Source organism: Heptranchias perlo, chromosome 23 (genome assembly GCF_035084215.1).
Source record: "Heptranchias perlo isolate sHepPer1 chromosome 23, sHepPer1.hap1, whole genome shotgun sequence".
In the NCBI taxonomy this organism is placed as follows: Eukaryota; Metazoa; Chordata; class Chondrichthyes; order Hexanchiformes; family Hexanchidae; genus Heptranchias; species Heptranchias perlo.
The window spans coordinates 6822932-6844126 of record NC_090347.1 but is presented as its reverse complement, the minus strand read 5'-3'; the positions used below and the strand labels follow the sequence as shown (position 1 = coordinate 6844126).

Here is a 21195-nt window from a genome sequence, read left to right as displayed (position 1 = left end):
TTTGTGCAATAATGCCCTTTCCTGCGGATCACTATGAAGACCCACAACCAATGCCACCCATTGTGTCACTGCAGAGTGGGTGTAGGTGTATTTGCAGGGCTCTTTTGTGCAGACGGCTGAGAGACGTCGGCGATGTCCCCGGTGGTACCCTGGAAAGATGCGGAGGAGAAGTTGTTGAGGGCAGTGGTGACTTTGACAGCGACAGGTAAGAAGATGGTGCTCGGGCCAGCCAGGAGCGGCTCGGCATGAAAGAGGCTGCAGATGACCACTACTTCATGTCTAGTGACTCTGAGCCTCTGTGTGCACTGCTGCTCAGAGAGGTCCAGGAAGCTGAGCCTCAGTCTGTAGACCCTGTGGCGAGGTAGTGCCTTCTGTGACGCATCTCTTTCTGCCATTGCCCTCCCTCCTGCTGTGCTGTGTTGTGGGGCTCCATGTGTCAGAGGTGGACGGCGTGGTCGCCGAGGCTGGTGATGCTGTTCGTCCTCCGAGGAGGTCATGACTGCAGCCACGGCGGCCCCCATCCGGAAGATGTACATTTGAGGGGGTCCGCAAGGTAGGTACATGTGTCTGGACACCGGGGTAAGTGTGCAAGTTAGTGAATTTTATTGTTAGGAGGAGGGTGGTGGAGGCCAAACTTTGTCCAAAGTGACAGAGTGGCCTTCTGCAATGAGTGAGGGTCTCTTCACCGCCCCCCACCCCACCCCACCCGTCAAATGGACCTTTGCAGCTGCAACAGGCTGATGGATACAACACGTCCATTTGAACTGGGAGCGTTTCCCCCAGTACGGGAAACAGTCCAAGTTGTTTGCAAAATCCCACCCCTCCTAAAATATCATGTTAATCAGGTCTCGAAACGACCTGAAATACCTAAATAATTACTTTAAGTAGCACCCCGCCGGCTTTAATTGCCAGCGGGAGTCCCACATGCGGGGGCTGCGCGCGCATGTCATCGCATCACTGGGGAACCTGGAAGTGGGCGGGTTGGAGCAGGGCTCCGGACACGCCCCGGGAATCCCCGATTTTCCCAGCCCCCCCGCCATGAACACACCCCTGGGGGGTGCGAAAATCGAGCCCATTGTCTTCAGTCGTTGCTACAAACTCCATTCCCCAGCCACCGTGTCCATCCCCCGCCCTAATCACTGCCTGATGATGTACCAGACTGTTAGCAACCTAGACGTCCTATTTGAGCCTGAGATGAGCTATCGATCCCACATCCTCTCTGCTGCCTACTTCCACCTCCGTAACATCAGCCATATCTACCCCTGTCCCTATCGTTCTCCGATTTAAAATTATTAATTGAGCTAGCATCTACTGCTTTTCGTGAGAGAAATTTCCACATTTCTACCACCCTTTGCTTGCTGATCTACACTGGCAATGCCTCGATTTTAAAATTCTCATCATTGTGTTCAAATGCCTCCATGGCCTTGCCCCTCCCCACCTCCTTCAGCTCTACTCACCTCCTCCAGGCCTGCGCTCCTCCAATTCTGGCCTCTTGCACATCCTCAATTTCTACTGATCCACCATTGGCGGCCATGCCTCCAAGCGTCAAGGCCCTAAGCTCTGGAATTCTCTCCCTAAACCTCTACGCCTCTCTAACTCTCTCCCTTCCTTTTAAGTTGCTCCTTAAAACCTACCTCGGAGGGCTGCAATGTGTGGCAAAGGTTTTATCAGGAAAATTAATATTTGTAATTTGTCAATCTATATAAAACGAGCGACTTGTTTTTAAACTGCATTGAAATGACAGTATAGAAACATAGAAAATAGGAACAAGAGTAGGCCATTCAAAATTATCATGGCTGATCGTCTAACTCAGTACCCTGTTCCCGCTTTTTCCCCCTATCCCTTGAGCTCTTTAGCATTAAGAAATATATCTATCTCCTTCTTGAATACATCTAATGACTTGGCCTCCACTGCCTTCTGTGGTAGAGAATTCCACAGATTCACCACCCTCAGTGAAGAAATTTCTCCTCATCTCGCTTCTAAATGGCATACCCCGTATCCTGAGATTGTGACCCCTGGTTCTGGACTCCCCAGCCATCGGGAACGTCCACCCTGCATCTAGTCTGTCTAGTCCTGTTAGAATTTTATATGTTTCGATGAGATCACCTCTCATTCTTCTAAACTCTAGTGAATATAGGCCTAGTCGACCCAATCTCTCCTCATACGTCAGTCCTGTCGTCCCAGGAATCAGTCTGGTAAACCTTCGTTGCACTGTCTCCATGGCAAGGGCATCCTTCCTCAGATAAGGAGACCAAAACTGCATACAATACTCCAGATGTGGTCTCACCAAGGCCCTGTACAACTGTAGTAAGACATCCCTGCTCCTGTACTCAAATCCTCTTGCAATGAACGCCAACAAACCATTCGCCTTCCTAACTGCTTGCTGCACCTGAATGCTCGCTTTCAGTACAAGGACACCCAGGTCTCGTTGCACCTCCCCTTTTCCCAATCTATCACCATTCAGATAATAATCTGTCTTTGTTTTTTTACAACCAAAGTGGATAACCTCACATTTATCCACGTTATACTGCATCTGCCATGTTCTTGCCCACTCACCCAACTTGTTTAAATCACATTGGAGCCTCTTTGCATCCTCCTCACAGCTCACATTCCACCCCAGCTTTGTGTCGTCTGCAAACTTGGAAATGTTACATTCCGTTCCCTCATCCAAATCATTGATATATATTGTGAATAGCTGGGGCCCAAGCACTGATCCCTGCGATACCCCACTAGTCACTGCCTGCCACCCGGAAAAAGACCTGTTTATTCCTACTGTCTGTTTCCTGTCTGTCAACCAATTCTCAATCCATGCCAGTATATTCCCCCCAATCCCATGTGCTTCAATTTTGCACACTAACCTCTTGAGTGGGACCTTATCAAAAGCCTTGTGAAAATCCAAATACACCACATCCACTGGTTCTTCCCTATCTATTCTACTAGTTACCTCCTCAAAAAACTCCAGTAGATTTGTTAAGCATGATTTCCCTTTCATAAACTCATGCTGACTTTGTCCAATCGCATTAATGCCTTCCTAGTGTTCTGTTATCACATCCTTTATAATAGACTCTAGCATTTTCCCCACTACTGATGTTAGACTAACTGGTCTGTAATTCCCTGTTTTTTCTCTCCCTCCTTTTTTAAATAGTGGGGTTACATTTGCCACCCTCCATTCTGTAGGAACTATTCCAGAGTCTATAGAATTTTGGAAGATGACCACCAATGCATCCACTATTTCCAGGGCCACTTCCTTTAGTACTCTGGGATGTAGATTATCAGGCCCTGGAGATTTGTCAGCCTTTAGCCCCATTAATTTCCCTAGCACTATTTTTTTTTATTAATACTAATTTCCTTCAGATCCTCCCTCTCGGTAGACCCTAGGTTCCCTAACATTTCTGGGAGATTATTTGGGTCCTCCTTTGTGAAGACAGAACTAAAATATGTGTTTAATTGTTCTGCCGTTTCTTTGTTCCCCATTATAATTTCCCCCATTTCTGACTGTAAGGGACCTACATTTGTCTTCACTAATCTTTTTCTCTTGACATATTTATAGAAGCTTTCACAGTCAGTTTTTATGTTCCCTGCTAGTTTACTCTCATACTCTATTTTTCCCCTCTTAATCAATCTCTTTGTTCTCCTTTGCTGAATTCTAAACTGCTCCCAATCCTCAGGCTTGCCGCTTTTTCTGGCAATTTTATATGTCTCCTATTTGGATCTAATACTATCCCTAATTTCTTTTATAAGCCACGGTTGAGCCACCTTTCCTGTTTTATTTTTCGCAGACAGGAATGAATAATTGTCGCAATTCCTGCACACGTTCTTTAAATATTAGCCATTGCCTATCCACCGTCATCCCTTTTAGTAAAGTTCCCCAATCTATCCTCGCCAACTCGCACCTCATACTTTCATAATTTCCTTTATTTAGATTCAGGGTCCTAGTTTTGGATTCGACTACTTCACTCTCCATCTTAATGAGGAATTCTATCATGTTATGGTCGCTCTTCCCTCAGGGACCCCGCACAACAAGTTGTTAATTAATCCTTTCTCATTGCACAGTACCCAGTCTAGGATTGCCTGTTTTCTAGTTGGTTCCTCAACGTACTGGCTCAGAAATCCATCATGCACACACTCCAGGAATTCCTCCCCCACAGTATTATTGCTAATTTGGTTTGACCAACCTATATATGTAAATTAAAGTCACCCATGATTATAGTTGTACCCTTCTTGCATGCGTCTCTAATTTCCATCTTAATTTACTACAAAAATACTTCAGCTATTTCAGGGAAATGCTGATTGATTTTTCCATACAGTTTTGTTTTACAAGTAGTGTGCTCAGAAAATATCTTGGGTGAAATTCATCTTGGGGTGCTAGCGCAAAATGGGCGATAGCGAATCGACTTCAATGAGAAAGAAAATCGGGCTGAGTGTAAAACAGACTGCTGAAACATGATTGCCCAAGACGTGTTTCACTCCTATCGTGCAAGTTCCAAAGAGATTTTCAACAAAACACAGAGCATATTATTCATTTGCTCTGGACAATACTACTTTCAGCGTATGAATATATAAAGAATAACAGTTGGTTTGGGGCAGTACAACACCGGCATGGTTTACATAGTTATCAAAACCCCTAGGGATTAAATTACAGACTATAACTTTCTCCAGCCCAACTGTGTTTTATATATATGTATGTATGTCATATTTTTTATACATGCACACATACACAGATTATATAATTTTTCCATTATAAGTGTTGACTGTGTACTGTACCACTTTAAATTGTGTGCTTCTTGTGTGAGTGCTGGGAATCTCTGAGGATGCAGTTATAGTGCCACTTTCGTGTTAATGCACAGCACATCACTGAACACAGGTCCCAACTGACTCCGGAATGCAGCAATGTGAGGCCATTTTACACCTCTTGGGCTTAGATTGTCTGACATCCAGAAGCAGTCTTATAAAAATTTTTTGTGAAAGTGGACATTCCAATGCATACTCTCAAAATACTTAAAATATTAACAGCTGGAAACTCACATACACAGAGCCTACTTCTAGCGGCCAGACTGCAATTCATAGCAAACCAATCTAATATGTCTTTCTGGCAGCAAACTGAATTGCACACTTACGGGCCGATTTTCGGATGGCCGAGCGGGTGCATTGGGGGTGGGGGGCTCCGAAAATGGCGGAATCCCGGAGCAGGTTCGGAGCCCGTCTCCAACCCGCTCACTTCCGGGTTCCCCAATGACGCGCGCTCGGGTGCGCACGCAGCTCCCGCATGCGGGACTCCCACCGGCAATTAAAGTCGGCGGGATGATAATTTAGATAGTTATTTAGTTAGTTGAGGTACTTCGTTCTGTTCTACAAGTTCCAAGTTCCATCCCACCATCAAGCTCACCATGGACACACGAATCTCCATGAAAGACGGGCACCTCAGCACCTCACTCTACCGCAAGCCCACGGACAACCTCACGATGCTCCACTTTTCCAGCTTCCACCCTAACCACGTCAAAGAGGCCATCCCCTATGGACAGGCCCTGCGAATACACAGGGTCTGCTCAGACGAGGAGGAACGGGATGGACACCTACAGACTCTGAAAGACGCCTTGGTAAGAACGGAATATGACGCTTGACTCATCGATCGACAGTTCCGACGGGCCACAGCGAAAAATCGCATAGACCTCCTCAGAAGACTAACACAGGACGCAACCAACAGAGTACCCTTCGTCGTCCAGTACTTCCCCGGAGCGGAGAAACTACGCCATGTTCTCCGCAGCCTTCAACATGTCATCAATGACGACAAACACCTCGCTATGGCCATCCCCACACCTCCACTACTCGCCTTCAAACAGCCACCCAACCTCAAATAGATTATCATTCGCAGCAAATTACCCAGCTTTCAGGAGAACAGCGTCCACGACACCACACAACCCTGCCACGGTAACCTCTGCAAGACATGCCAGATCATCGACACAGATACCACCATCACACGAGAGGACACCACCCACCAGGTGCATGGTTCATACTCCTGTGACTCGGCCAACGTTGTCTACCTCATACGTTGCAGGAAAGGATGCCCCAGAGCATGGTACATTGGCGAGACCATGCAGACACTGCGACAACGGATGAACGGACACCGCGCAACAATCGCCAAACAGGAGGGTTCCCTCCCAGTCGGGGAACACTTCAGCAGTCAGGGACATTCAGCCACCGACCTTCGGGTAAGCGTACTCCAAGGCGGCCTTCGAGACACACGACAACGCAAAATCGTCGAGCAGAAATTGATAGCCAAGTTCCGCACCCATGAGGACGGCCTCAACCGGGATCTTGGGTTCATGTCACGCTACACGTAAGCCCACCAGCGAACAAAAGCTATCTGTTTTTAATATAACGGGTCATTTGCTGGCTTTCTCTGCCTTCTGGATGTTTCTGCCTCTCTCTCTCTCTCTCTCTCTTTTTTTTTCCTGTTTGTTTTTTTTTGTTGAATGTATATTCGGGGGTTCTGTAGGTGACACCTCTCTGTCTGAACACGGTGATTGCCTTGGCAACGGGCAGTTGCAGGGGCAGTCTGTAATCACCATGTATTGTTCTCTGATTTATAAATGCGTAGGCTTCGAGGAGTTCCTGACATTTACCTGAGGAAGGAGGAAGCCTCCGAAAGCTTGTAGATTTCAAATAAAATTGTTGGACTATAACTTGGTGTTGTAAAATTGTTCACAATTGAGGTACTTGACAGACCTCATTGACTGGAGATTTTGACAGGGGTGTAATTTTGAAGGATCCTCAGCGTGTTTTCCGTGCTGTGGGAAACACTCCCTGTTGGAGCAGACGTGTTTCAGCCAGCGGCCAGTGGGAGATGCAAAGAATTATTTGATAGTTGGGAGGAATATCTCATTTATTGCAGCAGGGCACTCTGTCACTTCAGACAAAGTTCTGGCTGCAACACCTTTGTCTTTCCACTCAAAATTATTAATTTATACCCTAAACTCTGCTGTGCAACACATTTACCTACTTTGCGGACCACCTCAAACTCACACCATCAGGATGGTGGGGGGGGGGGGGGGCGCCATAGCTGCATTCATCACTTCATTCGAGGCCTCATCACCAGGCACGCCATCCACCTCGGCCACGTGGAGCTCCACAGCACAGTGCTGCGCCACAAGCACCTGCACAAAATAGTCGTACAACTACACATACACCTACTGTAGGGTGACCCAATGGGTGGCATCAAGTGTGAGTGTTCATGGTGAACCTCATGAAAGGGACTTATTACACAAGCCAGTCAAGAATGGCCAAGATGTGGCAGTAGTGGTGACAATAATAATATTTAATGTGCCATTAACAAAAATCAAATATAAATAAAAAACATGACAAACCATCAAACACCCTTGTGCATTCCCTTTGTGCTCACAAAACCTTTGCCTTACGCTTCCGACTACTCCTACATGGTGCTTCCCCTGTGGCTGCAGCAGAGGTAGTGGCAGGTTGCTCTTGGTTATGCCCTGACCGATTAGATGCTTTGGGCCTACACCCTCTGGGTTTCGGTGCCCGTGAGGGCCCCTCCAAAGACTGCTCCGCCTGCACCTGTGCAGGGGCAGACTCGACCACCTGGAGAAGAGGCAGCATTGTGGGTACTGGTTGAGAGGGGGGAAACGGGTCAGACGTGGGAGCGCTTTGAGTGGCGTCCCCACTTCCATGTCCCCTTTCGCCACCATCCCTCTCCTGGGCCAGGCCTATGCCCACATCACTCCTACCATCCTGCTGGACGACAGTTTGGAGGACACGTGTGAAGCCTTGTAAGGCCAGTGCTTGTGTATCTGCCTGCCTGTTTAAGGCGGCAGAAAGTTGCTCACCCTGAGTCTGAATGGCCTTTGTCAGGGCCTCAATGGACTCATTGGTGAGCCGTGCTTGAAGTTCGATGGAGGCTAGCCTTCCCTCCATCGCAGACATTTCTGCGCTTCCCCGTGACACTATCTCAGAGATGCCCTCACATCCCTGTGACAGTATCAGAGATTCCCTCCTGTACCTGTGCCACCATTCCACTCATGCAGCAATTGGACTCCTCCATCCTCTGTGCGATTGGGAGAGTGCGCATGGCACCTGTTCCAGCAACTTGCAAATGTACTGCTGCCCTTCGATCATTCTTCTTTTAAAGGATGGCCCCCAGGGTTCAGCATCTGTGTCCAGCTGAGCAGAGCCTGGAGAAGAGTGCTCCCACCGACGCAGACTCTCCACAGCTGCCCCTGCCACCAGTGTCTGCTCGTGCTCACTTATGTGGTGACTCACCACGTACGACCCCAACTAAGTGAGGACGGGGACCCACTGAGGTGTGTGTATCTGCACTGGTGGATGGCTCGCTCAGATGTGACGATGCCCCCTTAGAGGCCGGCAGGTCCTCTAAGGAATCGCCTTCTGCCATCACAGCGGTCGCTGAAGGTCCTGTAAGAGAACAGAAAGCAATATTAAGTATGATGACAGATGTTGAGGTGCTGAAGATGGCAAGGCATGTTAACTTCATTTGCTATTGTGAGTGCTGAAAGTTAAAGTTCTGTCACCAGCCGTTTGTCAGGTGGCAGTCTCGGCGTCCCCGACAGACAGGCACTCGAGGGTGCGGCTCAGTTCAAGAGCCTCCTGCTCCGCGTCTGTGAGGACGACCTGATGTTGCGGCCCTCCTCCGGTCTTCGCCCTCTCCCGTGCATTCTGGGTTCTCTTCTCCTATAAGGGGAGAAAGTAGAGAGGCGTGAGTGAAGGATGGTGATGTGGCCAACCGCTGAATGCATTGGTTTGGGTGAGGCTGACTGTGAGAGATGCATCAGAGGGTAAATATGAGACAGAGCCATGACATTGTATGAGGATTGGGTTGAGTCGTAGTGGTGGGATGAGTACTGGGGAGGTGAGTAAGTGCAGGTAAGTTGAGGATGAGGTTTGAGTGGGTGTGAGGAGTGATGTGATAGAGGAGTGTTGGCAGTGCAGAAGGAGTTGTGGGGTGGGGGCGGTGATGTGAAAGACAGAATGTTGGAGAATGAGTAAGTGTACTCACTTTGGCTGACTTGGTTAGGTCATTGAAGCGCTTCTTGCACTGGATCCACGTGCGGGAGATGTTGCTGCTGCTGCTGGTGACCTCCTCGAGCCAGGCCGCCTTGGTGGCAGAGACAGGCCACTTCCTCGCGTCCGCTGGGTAGAAAATATCCCTCCTCCTCCTCCTCTTCCCATCCAGTAGGACCTGGAGTGAAGCATCATTAAATCTGGGAGCAGCCTTTCCCCTGGTCTGCTCCATGCTGTACTTTTGGTTGTTTGCTGCAGGAGCAGCATTGGAGGACTGCCCCTTTAAATAAGGCTCCTCCAGCTGACAGCCTGTGATGCGGGTACGCAGTCTGCCCGCTGCGCAGGTTGATGACGGGAAACCCGGAAGCCACGGTAAGTGCCTTCAATTTACCCGCAATCGCGTGTGGAGCGGACGGATTTTACTGGGCGGGTTACCCACGCGCCCAGTCGCCCCCGCCCCCCATTGCCATCCCGCCTCCCTGGTAATACTGGGGCCTTAGTTTCTCAGATAAGTCGTGCAACATAACTGCAACGTGAGCTCTGGTATAGTGTGAGTGTGTTAGAGAGAAATAAAGAAGCTGGGATTAAATTGAAAAGCTTTTGTGCCATTTCAGCAAGAATTTATTTCAAGACAGCTACATCAATTGACAGGAACATAATAATTCAACAGAGTTGATGACAAAAGTCTTCAGTAGTTCGTTTAAGAGTCAGCATTACAGAGAATATTTTCACTTACAATATGTTATTCATCCTGCATACACTTATACACTGATATTTGTAGCTTAGCAACTTAAACCTTACCAGACAACACATGATTATATTCTGATTATGCAACATAAGAGTACAATTTTTTGTTGCAATAGGTTTGTTGTCTTATGCAGTATTGCCATTCTGTTAAAGGTGTATTCATGGAAGAATTTTACAAACAAACTTAATTTCATGAGCAGCTGGAAAAAGCCTAAGGCATAATCAATGTTACAGTGACCACTAAGAAACAGCCTAAACTGGCGGCTACATTGCTTGGCCTTTGAGATAATGCATAGAATTACATAGAATGTATAGCACAGAAACAGGCCATTCGGCCCAACAGGTCCATGCCAGCGTTTATGCTCCACACAACCCTGTGAATGTCTGTGAAATACAATTTTCAACATTTGGTTTTCCCCTCAATAAATCTCAAGATAATCCTGAACAGGTGTCTAATTTTGTGTTAAACTATTTAAAAACAATTGCATGTTTCCTCAGCTATATGGACATGATTTAATTCTTACTCTTACACTGATGGTACACTGCGCAGAATTTCACCTCGACATCCTACAGCCCATTCAGTATAAATTCATTATGTACAGCACATAATTATATCAGTAACTCTGGCTTTATTTTTGCGGGTTTTCCAACATTTTCGAATTATGTTATACGGTAAGAGCTATCTTTGTAATAGCTATTAATTTTCCTTCCCATGAAGACCTGTTATTTCACATCTTCGCTCACACTCAGAGCTTGTTCACTGACATGTTATGGGGGCAGGTCACGTATGCTTCAAAGTAACTCCATTCATTTGCATGTAATTCACTGCTTGTATAAACGTGATTGGTGGAAGCAAGCCAAAAGTCAGGCTTTAACTTGAGATTTTATTTATTTATCTTCACATCATCTGCCCTCTCAGGTGGATGTAAAAGATCCCCTGGCACAATGCGAAGAAGTGCAGGGGAGTTCTCCTCAATGTCCTGGCCAATATTTATCCCTCAACCAACACTACCAAACACAGACAATCTGGTCTTTTATCTAATTGCTATTTCTGGGACAATGCTGTGTGCAAATTGGCTGCCATGTTTGCCTATGTTACAAGTGACTGCACTTCAAAAGAAATTCATTGGCTGTGAAGCACTCTGGAATATCATGAGGACATAGAAGATGCTAAATAAATGCAAGTTCTTTCTATCTACAAGAACTAGGTTGAGTTTGATATGACAATACAGATTTCCTCTCAGTCCATGCTAAGTCTACAAGATACCGTGGCTTTGAATGCATTCACCATTGTACAACACTGGTGTCTATGCAGAGATCAGATTTCTACCCAAAGCTGACACGCTGGACCAAAGAAACCACCAAAGAAGACTCTGCTGGCTGCAAAAAGGGCCAACTCTAAAAGATGTTTTCTGCAGTTGCCAATACATTTCTATGGGCTTGGGATTTGGGAAGGCTTCATCTGTCCTTCTGTCTGGCTGTCAGCAGCCATCTGTTGTGGGACTCAGGCCCTGTGCTTGATCTACAGAACAGAAAATGCAGGGATTGGGGCAAGCATTCTTCTAAAAGAATGCATTTACAATTGTGATAGAAGCAGCTGATGTAGAAAATCTTCCCACTTTGTTTACGATTTCATTAAAGCATTGTGATCATGAGGAAATCATTTTCCATTATAAGTAGATAGAAAGAAATTGCACTTTTTTCAGTTAGATACCAAATTGTTTATTATAAATCCAATAAATAAACTGGTAGATGTGATGTGCATAATGAAGTTGTACAATAGAGAGCAGATGATTATTCCAGTTTCACATTTTACAGAAAATTTATTTTATTTTTGATCCAGTGACTATTGGTAGATCTGTAGGTCTTTGTAGGAAGATTCAAAGTACGTCAGCTACTTGCCTATTCAATGAAACCTGGACCAATGTGGAATTAATCCTCAGGGAGGAATATAGACTTTTAGAACAAGAAAAAAGTATGTCTGGACTTCTGACACTGAAGAGTAATTCGTAATACACTGTGAATAGAATTCTCCAGCTTTTGTGCCATCAGATCTCCAATACTCGTCCAGAGTTTTAAGAAGCTTGACTAAATTCACAGAACAAGCAAAAATAACATTCTTTTAAATCTCTCCGCATTCTATTGCAATTTCTCAGCAACACAGCTGAAACGAATCAAATACCAGATTTAGTGTGTTGCATAGATATTGCTGATGGGAATTCAGCAACAATATAGATATATTCACTGGTTGCATTATATTGTCAGTATTTTACACAAACTGAAAGGAAAAGGATTTTTATAGCACCATTCACAACCTCAGGACATCCCAAAGTGCTTTATAGCCAATTAAGTACATTTGAAGAATAGTCACTGTTGTAATATAGCAATGAGGTACATGACCAGACAATCTGTTTCAACAATGTTGGTTGAGGGATAAATATTGGCCAGGACACAGTGAGAACCTCCCAACTCTTCTTCGAGGAGCGCCATGGGATCTTTTACATCCACCTGAGGGGGCAGATGGGGCCTCGGTTTAACATCCCATCTGAAAGACGACACCTCCTACAGTGCAGCACTCCCTCAGTATTGCACTGCAGTATTAGCCTGGATTATGAGCTCAAGTCTCTGGAGGGGGGCTTGAACCCAAGACCTTCTGACTCAGATGAGAGTGGTACCACTGAGGCAAGGCTGACACCTTAACAACTGTTCAAAAATTTGTCATTTTCCTATTATACAGTTTTTCTCCAAAGCTACACAGCCACTATATAGATCTGAAATCTCTCTCGAATCAAACATCTACTGTTTGTAAGTCATTTCACCTTTCCATCAAAATTATCCCCCTGCCACAAACCATCAAGGGCACAGATAGGAAATGTCCTCTTCCATGGCTTCATACTCAGCCACCAGTATTCAGCCACGAGAAGATGTACAAGAGTAGCCGACTGCACCATTTTGATTTTTAATAAACTCCAAGGGGGTGATTTTAAACCCCAAGAATGGGTGGGTTGGGGGCGGGTGGGAGTTGAAAATAGTTGTTTTTTGGGTCGCGACTGCAACCCGGCTTTATTTCTGGGTTTAAATTCGGTGCGTAAAAGTACAGGCTTCTCACTGGGAATGCAAATTCCTAAAATTTTGCGGTTGTGACCCAAAAAACAACTATTTTCAACTCCCACCCGCCCCCAACCCGCCCGTTCTTGGGGTTTAAAATCACCCCCTATATATCATAAGCTACAGGTTTGAATCGATATCCTACAGCTACTGCCATTGCACAGCTTACCTCTGCAGATTTGTTTTTTTAAAGTTCTCTGTTTAATAGAATAAAATATTAGGTGTGGATATTTGTAACTTTACAGTTAGATTACTGAAGATTACTGTGATTAGTGATTGAGATTCACATGCATTGGATCCAACAGAATAGATTACGCTTCCAGTTCCCGTGGTAAAACAACCTGCACTGCATTCTGGCCATTTAACAAAAGCACCCTCCAAAAATCATAATAACAATAATAATAATCTTTGTAAGTGTTCCATTCACCTCAATTGTTATTTTCCAGAGCATAGAAGGCTGGATGTTTGAAAAGGTTGCACTCATTGGGGGTTGTTTTGACTTTGGGCAATAGTGTGAAACAGGCAACAGCTGCCCGTTATCCACTATTGCCCAAATTTCACTTCCATTACTTCAATGCAAATGAAAATTGGGAGAGATGTATAACGGGCAGCTGATCTGATATCGCCTATTTTATGCTATCGCCCAAAGTCAAAATTACCCCCATTGTTTTAAAACAAGAACCAAATATTACATATTTAACATTCTTTCTATCAATGACATTGGCCTCAACATGGAATTAGGAAATATATTCCACTTACCTACAGATTATTATAAGAGAAATCTGTTTTTCAAAACAAAATCTATTCCTTTCATAATTTGGGGAAAACTATTGTTGAAAAAAATGAGAACATATTTATCATATGCATAGAAATACACAGAAGTTACAACACAGAAACAGGCCATTTGGCCCAACCAGCCCAAGTTAGCGTTTACACTCCACATGAGCAAATAATCCTAATCACATTTACCCACCGTGTTTCCATATCCCTTCATCCCCTATCCCTTCATCCACCTATCCAATCTAATCTTGAATGTTAACATAGTTTCTGACTTAACCACTAACCCTGGACATGAATTCCACAACTGCACAACTCTCAGTGTAATGAAGTTACTCCTGCTCTCTGTTCTAAAACTCTTGCGTTGGCCCCCTTGATTCCAATTCGTACTTGTACTTTTGTAGCCAACAATACGCTTTTTTTTTGCAGTGGAAGGTATCTTCTTTCATCCTCCTCCCCATGTGGCCCACAAGATGGAGATGTTCACCACACCACTGAACTTGATTGTAGAGGGCTACCCAAGTACAAATCAGAATCAAGAAGGCCAATTTTTGTGGTGTTAATATATCCTGTATGCACCAGTTCACAGGACGTAACAGCACAGAAAAAAAGGGCAGAAGCTCGTAATGCCATGCCTCTACTGTTATTGTGCATAAAGCAGATTTCTTGGTGCAGAGGCAAGAAGCTCCCACCTGTAACAGGGAGGAGCGTCATAAGATTATAATGTTATGCAAATTTTGAAATTACACCTTCCATATCATTTTCCGGTCATCTTGTGAGATCAATGCCAGTTGCAAATCTCACCCTTGTTGGACACTGAGTTGGATATAGCAATAAATTTAAAAGGAGCTGGTAAAAACATTTATTCGAGTTTTAAGGCCATTTCTGCACAGTTTCTTTGTTTTGTTTTTTTCTCCGAACTTACGTTCCCATCAGCCTTAGTGCCAATTCTTTGCCCCAGCACCAAGGTTTCTGATGACAATGCTTTTCCTGATGTATTTGGAAGATGGATAATAATCAATGGAGGGATGCCTGGGAAGTTAGGCTGTACAAGAGGTTTTCTTCGCTCACCTACTGGTACCCACATGCCCGTATCTGCAAACAGTGGTAACCAGCACTTGCTGTGGTACATGCGAAGACTTCTATTCCCAAAGGGAGCTGGGACAGCTGAGGGAGACAGTGCCGCAAAGATATCTGAATCTATGACGAACTGTAATGTTGGATAGTTATTCAGAAGCACCTCAATCACAGTATATGTAATACTTTCAGTGGAACTGCATGAAAGAAGGCATGCCAAGGTGAACTTTGGCCAACAAAACCTAAGTGGCTGCATCTGCTAATTGTAAGCATTGATACACATACCTGGCAATCAATTGTCTTCACATGGTTCGGATCAGCAGAAAGCCAGTTGCATTTATGCCAACTGTTGTTAAAACACCCACTGTGATCATGCAGAATAGGGCTGGCACAGCCAATGATAGTATCGGTGAGTTGCAGATTCCAGTCTACTTATAACCTCTTTATAGGTAAGCTGCAATATGAACTTAAAAAGATTGTGCCATGGAATTCTGCAAAAGGGCAACCTAAAACAGTACCATTTACTGGCACAGTGGGTTTCCTTTTCATTTTTGCCTATCACTTCTTAACCGCCCACTCCTCCCTCATCCTTTAGCATTGGCAAAGTCAGCCAATAGGTTTCAGGAGACATTTCTTTTCACAGAGAGTCATCGGTCTCTGGAATAAGTTGCAGGCATGTACTGTGATTGCAAATTCACTGCAAGCATTCAAATGGGAGCTGAATGAGCTCATGAGTGTGGCCAACATAAGTGCATTTGGAAGTTAGCTCGGTATTTGGGGGGTGAGTCTCCCAGTCATCTGCTGGAACTTGTTTGATCACCATCGGGGGTCAGGGAGGAATTTCCCAATTTTTCCTAAATTGGTCTATGGTTTTTTCGCCTCTCCTGGCTGATGGTTGAGGGGAGAGGGGGCTCATAGTGTACAGAAGTTACATCATGACAGTATGGGACAGGATTAATGGACCAGCTGATCCTCTCCTTTGTTTTCGTATGTTTCAAAATGCCTTTTGAGCCTTTCAAAAGCTGCAGGAATGTTTGTCCCCCTGCAAGAAGCAGAACCAGGCATACTTTAGAATGAGGTATCAACCTAATGAAGCTACCATAAAAAGGACTACACACCAAATACAAAAGGCTATCGATAAAATGGTCCCACAATCAACAGATCATAGCCTGATCACATCCAGTCGAGAATGATGATAGACAAACAGGCAACCAAAAGAAGGAGGGGCTCCAAGAATATCCCCATCCTCAACCATGGTGGAGCCCAGCTCATGAATGCAAGGGACAAGGCTGAAGTTTTTTTAAAAATTCGTTCATGGGATGTGGGCATCGCTGGCAGGGTCAGCATTTATTGCCTATGCCTAATTGCCCTCAAGAAGGTGGTGGTGAGCTGCCTTCTTGAACAACTGAGTGGCTTGCTAGGCCATTTCAGAGGGTGATTAGGAATCAACCACATTGCTGTGGGTCTGGAGTCACATGTAGGCCAGACTAGATAAGGACAGCAGGTTTCCTTCCCTAAAGGGCGTTAGTGAACCAGATGGGTTTTTACGAGTTTCATGGCCAACATTACTGATACTAGTTTTTTTTTATTCCAGATTTTTATTTAATTAATTGAATTTAAATTGTCCAGCTTCTGTGGCAGGATTTGATCTCATAACTCCAGAATATTAGTCCAGGCCTCTGGATTACTAGTCCAGTAACATAACCACTATGCTACCGTACCCTAGTGTTTTCAAGTGTGTTAAGTCAAAAGTATCAGGCTGATGATGCTACTCAGCCTCTTCCTCAGGTCCCCACCATCACAGATGCCAGTGACCTGCCAATTCAGTTCACCACCTGATCTAAGAAGCAGCTGGGTGCACTGTACACCGCATAGACTATAGGCCTTGACATCCTGGCTGTAGTGCTGGAGACGTGTGCATCACAGCTAGCTGCTCCCTAGCCAAGCTGTTCCAGTACATTTATGACATTAGCATCTACCCAACAGTGTGGAAGATTGCCCAGGTATGTCCTATCTGCAAAAAATAGGATAAATCTAACCCAGCCATTTACCTTTCCATAAACCTCCTCCCAATCATCAATCATCATCCAAGTGATGGAAAAAGTCATCAATGGTACCATCAAGTGACACCTAGTCACGACGTTAAGTTCGGACCTGCCAGAAATATTCAGCTCCAGACGAGATAATGGGCTTTATCAAGATATGACGGAAGATCTGAATACCAAAGGAGAGGTGAGGGTATCTGCCCTCAACACCAATTTAGCATTTGACCAAGTATGGCACAAAGGAGCCTTAGCAAAACCGAAGTCCATGGGGGTCAAAGGGAAAAGTTTCCAGTGGATGGAATCATATCTGACGCAAAGGAAGACCGTTGTGGTTGTCAGAAGCCAGTCATTGCCGCCTCAGCCCAACTATCTTCAGCTGCTTCATCAATGACCTTCTTTCCATCATAAGGTCAGGAGTGGGTCCACAGTGTTCAGCTCCATTCACAACTCCCGTGATGAAAGCAGCCCATGCCAGCCTACAGCACAACCTGAATAACATTCAGTTTTGGTTTGACAAGTGGCAGGTAGCAATCATGCCACGAAGTGCCAGGCAGACAATCTCAAGCAGGAGAAAGCTGCAAAAGTGTTGTAGACATAAGTAACAAATGCAGAGGACCTCAATGATATATATGCTTTTTGTTTATTTTGGAGCTACTTTGCAGTAATGGCCTTTCTGCAGCAAATTATTCTGGCATAATTTCAATGATCACAACGTACCATGTGGGTACAGAGAAAACTCTTGCCACTTTACAATAAACATCTATCTATTAAAAAGTTTTGTGTCTATATGAATGTACTTGCTTTCCGGCAGTATCACGACAAACATGAGAAACAAGCCATTCTTCCTTTCTATTTGCTGCGTGCTCTGCCACAGCAATGCTGACCGCGAGGTTGCCAGTCACTGACCATTACCCAGCATCAATAATTCAAGCTCCACACTACTCAAGCAACGCAATAGGATATTTAATAAAAGCAAAATACTGAGGATGTTGGAAATCTGAAATAAAAACAGAAAATGCTGGAAACACGCAGCAAGTCGGGCAGCATCTTATTTCCTATTTTATTTCAGATTTCCAGCATCCACAGTACTTTGCTTTTGTTTTAGTGTTTAATTCACTGCCACTTCTCTTCCAGGAATGCCAAACTTAAAGAAGTTCTGCCCTTCTCGCCGATGGAATTTTCGTTTGTCTCTTTTACCCTGTTCACCTTCATTGCCATTTGTTTCCCTTCTCGTAATAGAAACAGAAAATAGGAGCAAAAGTAGACCCTTTGGGCCTGCTCCGCCATTCAAAATGATCATGGCTGATTGTCTAACTCAGTAGTATCCTGTTCCTGCTTTTTCCCCATATCCCTTGATCCCTTTAGCATTAAGAAATATATCTACCTCCTTCTTGAATACATGATCGTGTTTGCTTAAACTCGCTTTCACAGCTACATCTCTTCTCAGCAACTGTCTTCAGCTCAGACTGATTCCACATGGCTTCCAACTTAAATTTCACCCTTCAGGTATTGGATCCACCCATATCACAGATACCTCCACGATATTCAGTGTTCCTCTCATCACTGCTCTTGCCACTTCCTGAGATCTACGCTTAACGTCATGCGCCGCTACATGCATGCTTTCCACCTACTCTCTACAGCAGTTCTGATGAAGGGTCGTCAACATGAAACGTTAACTCTGCTTTTCTCTCGATAAATCCTGCCTGACCTGCTGAGTGTTTCCAGCATTTTCTGAGGATATTTGCGAGAAATATTTGCGAATAGCACATTCCTTGTGATACTGAACTCCAATGAATGTATATGTTCAAAGTATATAGCTGGACTATAAAACTACAAAAAGTAGTCCTTTAAACATATATTATATAGATGTATATATATAGAACTGCATCATTCAATTAAATAAACTCTAATCATTTCTTATCAAAATACATGGTACAATATTAATTTCTGTTAAATGATGTGAATTGAATGTTGCCTGTAATGGCGAAAAAAGTTTATACATATAGATATTACAGTGTGCAGTATATTCCAGGGCAGTAATACATTGAGGGATTAAAATGGCAGTGATAAATCTTTCAACTTCTCTTGTTTACGACATTATCTCAGCCCTTCAACGTGTAACTGTCTCATAATATGCTGCAAATTGTGTGTTACATTTAAGCGATATAACTCTTGTGAGGAATTAAATCAGCTCAAAGGCATTCTTGGGTAAATAAGGTGTTTTTTTGCCAATGCAGACTATGTTAACCAGAAACAAGCACATAATTTCTTAGGGGGTGAATTTCCATGTTCTCCCACCTGTCCCGCGGTAACTTCACTGGAAAAGCCACGCAAAACATGGAAATAAGGCATAGTGATGTTTTTCTAGGGTTTCCACAGATCTTATGCCGAAGTTACGATGGACAAACAGAAGAATCCCTTCCCTAAATTGACCTCCTTAATCTCTCCTTCTCACCCGTTTTTAAAAATAAATTTTCTTCCTGTAATGTCCCATCATGCCACACACTATTTCTGCCTGAAAACATAACAGGCCACTTGCTTCCAAGATGTTGGCATTTTCAAATCAAATTGCTTACCAGTGACCCCTGCTTCAAATCTCGTGTTTGATGTGTAAGGTGGGGATAGAAGTGGCCTTAGCTGTGATGCTCCCACAGGTGAATTCATGCCCAACGCTCAATGTTTTGTCTCACGTGAAGAATGGCGATTTAGGCAAGCTATCATAAGGCAGCCAGCAGACATGGATTATACCTCAGCATGAGTCACTGGTCCAAGGAGCAGTAAGGGGAGGGAAATATTTTTCATTCTGGACATTTTTGTACGTCCAAAATCCAATCCTGTTGGAGTAGTCAGTGTCCATACACAAAGGAATTTTAAAGAAAGCATTGAAAGAGAATAGGGAGAAACAGATCAAACTGGCTTATTTTTAATAAACTTTTTCTCAGCTAATTTTTCTCTATCAATTTTCTCTCTTCACTTTCTGTAGGTGTTGGCTCTTTACTGGGATACAGTTCTGTTGGCATCCGAGGGCCTCTGGTACCTCACTGAAATGACCATTACTCACAGATAAACCTGGACAGTGAGTGTTAGCAAGCTATTTGTTTGCAGGGTAATTACAGTTGAGCTCAATCCTGTCCTCACCTGATATCCACGGGAGTACTCGACAGCACAATCACTCGGTAGTGATCAGGAGCAGGGACCCTTTCCAACATTTATTCCACAACTAACACCATCAAAAACAGATAACCTAGTCATTTATTTCATTGCTATTTGTGGGACCTTACTGCAATAAGAATGCCGTAATAACAAATAATTACAATTAACTTCTAAATCATTTTTTGTCTACTTCTGTTAACATAGATAAAAGTTTTTATTTAAATTAAATAAGATTCTGCAGCTTATGTGAGTGTTTAATGCTGACACTACATGCAAAAAGCAGCTCATAGTTGCACTGGGGGGCATAATTTTAACCTAACTTGCCCAGCGGGAAACTGAAGTCGACGGAAAGTAAAATTGGACGGGATGTAAAATGAGAAGCCGATCAAAGGTGTTTTATAAATACATTAAGAGTAAGAGGTTAACTAAGGAAAGAGTAGGGCCTATTAGAGACCAAAAAGGTAAACGATGTGTGGAGGTGGAAGATGTGGGTATGATTCTTAATGAATACTTTGCATCTGTCTTCACAAAGGAGGGATGATACAGGGATTGAAGTTAAGGAGGAGGAGTGTGAAATATTGGATGGGATAAACATAGTGAGAGAGGAAGTATTAAGAGGATTAGCATCTTTGAAAGTGGATAAATCACCAGGGCCGGATGAAATGTATCCCAGGCTGTTAAAAGAAGCCAGGGAGGAAATAGCAGAGGCTTTTACAATCATTTTCCAAACTTCACTGATACAGGCGTAGTGCCAGAGGATTGGAGGACTGCTAACATTGTACCGTTGTTTAAAAAGGGAGCGAAGGATAGACCGAATAATTACAGGCCAGTCAGCCGAAACTCGGTGGTGGGCAAATTACTGGAATCAATTCTGAGGGACAGGATAAACTGTCACTTAGAAAGGCACGAACTAATCAAGGACAGTCAGCACGGATTTGTTAAGGGGAGGTCGTGTCTGACTAACTTGATTGAATTTTTCGAGGTGGTGACAAGGAGGATCGATGAGGGTAGCGCAATTGATGTCTTCTACATGGATTTTAGCAAGGCTTTTGACAAGGTCCCACATGGCAGATTGGTCAAAAAAGTAAAGGTCCATGGGATCCAAGGGAATGTGGCAAATTGGATTCAAAATTGCCTCAGTGGTAGGAAGTAAAGGGTAATGGTCAATGGGTGATTTTGCGACTGGAAGGCTGTTTCCAGTGGGGTGCAGCAGGTACTGGGTCCTTTGCTTTTTGCGGGAAACATTAACGATTTG

At 44.3% G+C, this 21195-nt stretch overlaps 1 protein-coding gene across 1 annotated transcript in view; it reads right to left on the bottom strand.

Annotated features, from left to right (window-relative positions):
• The window catches only part of LOC137341043 (cytoplasmic phosphatidylinositol transfer protein 1-like), a 282882-nt gene that overhangs the window by 152743 nt on the left and 108944 nt on the right, over nucleotides 1-21195 (bottom strand). The window lies entirely within an intron of this gene.